This window comes from Xenopus laevis, chromosome 9_10L (genome assembly GCF_017654675.1).
Source record: "Xenopus laevis strain J_2021 chromosome 9_10L, Xenopus_laevis_v10.1, whole genome shotgun sequence".
NCBI classification, from domain to species: Eukaryota; Metazoa; Chordata; class Amphibia; order Anura; family Pipidae; genus Xenopus; species Xenopus laevis.
In genome coordinates, this window is record NC_054387.1 from 95828218 (window position 1) to 95833585 (window position 5368).

General features: G+C 41.1%; 1 long non-coding RNA gene across 1 annotated transcript; it reads right to left on the minus strand.

The window, feature by feature from the left end:
- Window positions 1-326: 326 nt before the first annotated feature.
- On the minus strand, window positions 327-4822 carry LOC121397870. Its single transcript, XR_005963994.1, has 3 exons — window positions 4673-4822; window positions 2420-2623; window positions 327-411 (listed from the first exon to the last, which is right to left on the minus strand). It is a non-coding gene; the product is annotated as an uncharacterized LOC121397870 (long non-coding RNA).
- Window positions 4823-5368: the final 546 nt, after the last annotated feature.

Genomic DNA, 5368 nt, shown 5'->3' on the forward strand with positions numbered 1-5368 from the left:
CTGCATTCCACATCATATTGCTGCCTGCCTGTTGATTTAGCTCGCTGGAATTTTATTGTTATTTAAAAAGTCAACTTAATTCACAATAAACATAAACTATAAAATATTTTCTTCATACAGAGAGGGAAAGACTTCCAGTTAAATCAATGAAAGACCTCTCCTGAGCTGGGGAACAGATTATTTTAAAGGATCTGTTGTTTTCTTCCACTGGAGGTAAGGTTTCTTTATTCAGCTTGTTGTATAGTGCAGAAGGTACTGAAGTTGCAGTGTGTGCTTGTGAAAGTGTGTGATGTCTTACAGACTCTTCTGTGGGTGATTCCTCCTGAAAGCAGAATCCGCATGTTTCTGCAGGCTGTGAGCTTTCTGTTTCTGGAGGGGTCTCTATTGCAAGTCTACTCTCTATTATATGATCTGGAAACAGAAAGGTATACAACTGTTATTTTTTTGAAAAAAAAAAAAACATCCTATTTTATTTATACAATGAAAAGAAATTTTCAAGGAAAGTCATTTTTGCTTATTTGTAAACCAAAATACCCTGTGCCAAGAGCATAACTTTTGGGGAGCCCCAGTCACTTATACCCTTAATGGGACTGCACTAGGCAAATCCATAATGGTAAAGGACCTTGGAGTCCTTGTAGATAATAAACTTGGCTGTAGCAAGCAATGCCAGTCAGCAGCATCAAGGGCAAATAAGGTCAAGGGCAAACAAGGGGCATAGATTTGAGGCAGGAAGGGGTCATTCTTCCACTGTATAGAGCACTGGTAAGGCTGTACAGTTTTGGTCTCCAGTGCTCAAACAGGACATTATTGTATTAGAGAGGGTACAGAGAAGGGCAACTAAGCTGGTAAAAGCTATGGGAAATCTTAGCTATGAGGAAAGACTGGCCAAATTGGGGATGTTCACGCTGTAGAAGAGGCGCTTAAGGGGAGATATGATAACTATGTATAAATATATAAGGGGATCATATAATAATCTCTCTAATGCTTTATTTACCAGTTGGTCCTTCCAGCTTCTTTCTTCAGATAAGAAGAATGGAGGTTCCGCCTAAATATTCAGAAGGGTTTTTTTTACAGTGAGAGTTGTAACGATGTGTGTCTTTCCCTGAATCAGACGTACAGGCTAATACATTAGATCAGTGATCCCCAACCAGTAGCTCGTGAGCAACATGTTGCTCTCCAATCCCTTGGATGTTGCTCTGTGTCCTCAAAGCAGGTGATTATTTTTTGAATTCCTGGCTTGGAGGCAAGTTTTAATTGCATAAAAACTAAGTATAGTGCCAAGTAGAGCCTCTTGTAGGCTGCCAGTCCACATAGGGGCTACCAAATAGCCAATCACAGCCCTTATTTAGTACCTCAAGGGACTTTTTCATGCTTGTGTTGCTCACCAACTTTCTACATTTGAGGCTCACAGGTAAAAAAAAGTTTGGGGACCCCTGCATTAGATAGTGTCTCTATCCCTGTAGTTTAGGAACCATAGTAAAAGCCCCCATACACGGGCCGATAAAAGCTGCCAAAAGAACGAGTCTGCAGTTTATTTGCCAGTGTGTGGGGCCATCCGATGGGCTTCCCCGATCGAGAGAGATCTCTATCGGGCAGGTTAAAAAATCCCGTCTGATCGCGGCTGCATATGTGCGTTTATGCGGTCCCGCAATCCAGCTGCCCCTATCGGATGCATTATGATCCAATTGTTAGGCCCTAAGGCCCAAGATCGGATCAGCCCGATATCTCCCACCTCAATCTGGGCATATTGGGAGAGACCCACTCTTTTTTGGCGACCTTGTCAAACAAGCGGATCTCTACGTCTATGGCCATCTTAAGAAGGGGTATGGGGGTGCCCCTGGAGGGTAATGGCCTGGTTGACACCCTGTGGGCTCTTTCTCTTATCAGCAGGAGTTACAACTTCCTCTGGACACAATATATCTAGCTAAATTTCAATATACTGCTCCAGTTTTTTTGCCTCTGCCTTTTCAGGCAGGCCTGCAATGCAAATGTTGCTTTTACGCAGCCTATTTTCAGTCTAATGCCCACTGCAATTCTTGATGTAGTTGTTACCTCATTTTGTAGAGGGGTAATTGTATCCCCCAGGGTAGAGACTCTTGAGAATATTGATGAAGCAGGGATATATTTTATGGCTTCTAGTTGCATGGTAGTTTTTGTTCTACTGTTGGTTATGGATGCAGTTCTGTCAACCACAGATGGTTCTGGGGATGGTGGTGACTGAAAGTTTACTGCTGGAGGTGAGGGAGCCTGACTGGAGTCCTTGCTATCCAAGGCCTGTTGTGAAGAATGTGCATATTGCTGGAGCCTCGGCCTGGCGTTGGACCTGGTGAGTAGTGTGTTTCATGATGTGGTTTTTGGTCAAAATCCGTCTTTAACGCATGGTTAAATAGTCAGAATTCCTAGCAGTGCATGGACTCACCTTTGGGTAAGCTGCCTTTATTTCTCCCCTTTGTGGATGGTTTACAAGGTAATGGTTGTTCTGGCTTTCTCATGATTCGCCACAAGATAAAAATGATAATGCCAATAACTGTGATGATGACGATAGCCACCCCGAAGTAAATCAATAACATGTGGTTGAACGGCATCTGCATTTTGTCTTTTCCAGGATGAGCCCAGCTTTTTGCTGTAAGAGAAAGGTATATCCGAAAGGAAATGTAAAATAGACTTTTGATGGAGCATACTGAAGGAACAGTAACATCAAAAATTAAAGTGTTTTAAAGTAATACAAATCTAATACAGTGTTTTCCTACACTGGTAAAACTGCTGTGTTTGCTTCAGAAACAATAATATTTATATAAATAAGCTGCCGTGTAGCAATGGGGGCAGCCATTCAAAGGAGAAAAGGCTCAGTTACGCAACAGATAGCCGATAAGCTCTGTAGAAGATAATGGTGTTATCTGTTATCTACTATTTAACCTGTGCCATATAGCCTTTTTTTCAATTTCCACACAGCAGCTTGTTTATGTAGTGTTTCTGAAGCAAACACAACCGTTTTACCAGAGCAGGGCAACAGTACATAATATTTGTTAATGTTCCTTTAATATTCTATATAAGTAGTTCTGTAAAGGTACTTCTATAAAGGTTTATGTGAATACTTAAATGAGCCAAACACACTATTGTTTTATGCAGCTGGTGAGTTTACCCCATTTATTGTGACCTTTTTTTTTTTGCTGGCAGCAGTAGAGTAACTAATGTTGTTGAAACTGCTTAGTAATTAGAGACTCACTGGGCCCCTACACTCCTGGATCCCCCTGCAATTGCACAATGTGCTTCTTCTGTAGTTACATTCCTGGCTGTCAGCCTTGGTCCGGCACATAGAATCCATGGCACTTGGCAGTCGGGTACCTAATTCCAATAGCTGTAGAGTACCCTGCACTACAATCCTGCCAGGTCAGCACAAAAGTATACACTTCACCCTGAGCTTAGAAAAATAAAAGATTGCATTGAAGAACATGGAAGACGGTTGAGCCCTAGTTCTAACACAATAACTTAAAAGGCATGGAGGTGCTGGCAATAAAAAGTAGAATGGCAGCTCTATACGCTAGTACAGTGTCGGGGGGGGGGGGGGAAGGCTTATGTTTGCTTTTAGTTCACGGGGGTCATCTACAGCCGATCCGGTAATCTTCACTTTTGGCACATGCACAGTTGTAGCGAACACGGAAAATGCTCCAACTGTGCATGCGCCGATATGGAGCTTCCTTACTGAGATTATCGAAGCAGCTAAAGATGGCACCCGTGAGCACCGCTGCACTGACTCTGCAACAAGGGGTAATTACCAGCTTAGGGGTATTTACTTGTGTTAACTCCTGTGTGGGGGGAGCAGGGAGGGGGGACTATGGAGGGTAGGGGGTAGGGGTTTTTATTCGAAAGGAGCTTCAGTTCTGCCTTAAAGTATTATGTTCAGGGTGAAAAAATATTTGATGTATTAAATGTGTTTGGAACTATGGGTAAAAGACTGATAAACCAATGTTTTCCTCCATCTGTAACCTTGTTATTAGGGATGGGCGAATTTGACCTGTTTCGCTTAGCCAAAAATTCACCGCCGGCGAAATGTCGCAGACTCCCATTAAAGTCTATGGGCGTCAACATTTTTTTTATTTTTTTTGACGCACTCCGCCATACATGTCTATGGGCTTCATTTTTTCAACAAAACGAGGCGAAAAAATTCGTCCATCCCTACTTGTTATGAACTGAGGGGGACCCTGACCAAAGGTTGGACAACCAAACTTGACCTTAAAAAGTCTGATGACCACTGCGCTAGGAGAAATTGAATCTAAAATCAGTCAAGCCGTATATACAATGAATTCATCCAACTGTGAAATCACTATTTTTTCATTGTTAAATAGATTACAATGTAAATGGAAGAGTGCAATAAATTATTTTTTATTTTTTTTTTTACTAATCTCAAATATAAATTTCTATTAAGTTATTCTCAAACCTTAGAGGTTTTGTTTCATCTTTGTTTGCTTTTAACAGTAAAACAAATGTGTATATGGGTTTAGTAGCAGTTGAAGACCTCCAGTTATGTTCTATATTTTAGTGTGGATTTTCTCTGCTGGTGTATTTCTGATTGAAGAAATGCCTAAATTTGTACCACATACCACTGAATTAGAAACTTGGACAAGGAAATTGCCTAATACTGCTGTTACAGACTGTTCTTATTTTTTCTTACCCTGGCAGTGGTCATTGCATTGACTAGGGTGCTGTCCACAGATGTCCTCGCAAGGCACACAGCTCAACAGCACTTTGTCATAAAAAGAGCCAAATTTACTCTTACATTCTTGCAAGGCTGTGGAGAAAGATTAAAAAGTTAAATGAGCAGAAATGAAATAAGAAAGCTTTTTGTATTAAGTGTTATTTTATCTTGATCTCTAATAAAAACAAGTTACAGAAAAAGGACTGTATACAGGGCTGGATTTACATAGGGGCCGCCCCTAGGCCCACTGCCGTTCGTTGCCCCTGTCCCCTCCCCTTTATTTGTGCAACTTTTCATCATCTGGACCAGCGCAATGGGGATTGGCACATGGGAATTTTTTTTTTTTAATTATTTTTATTGTTTTCAACAAACATGTCAAATACAGAAATAAAAAGCAATAAAAAAAAAAGCAAAACAAAAAAATACATATCAAGCAGTCGTGGGTAATCTCAATAAGCATTAGAATGCCACCCAACAGTCTGACAAGCACAGAAATCACAACACTACAAATTCAAGCAGTAGAAGGTTGCAAAGGACAAGTTACAGTTTAGTCGGTTCAGGGGTTACAATTCTTATACATTGGAGAGTCCAACCAGGGTTGCCATACAAGTTCAAATTTGCCCGGGTTTTCCCTCTGCATGTACACCAGTTGAGCCAATGTGAGATGTTCCT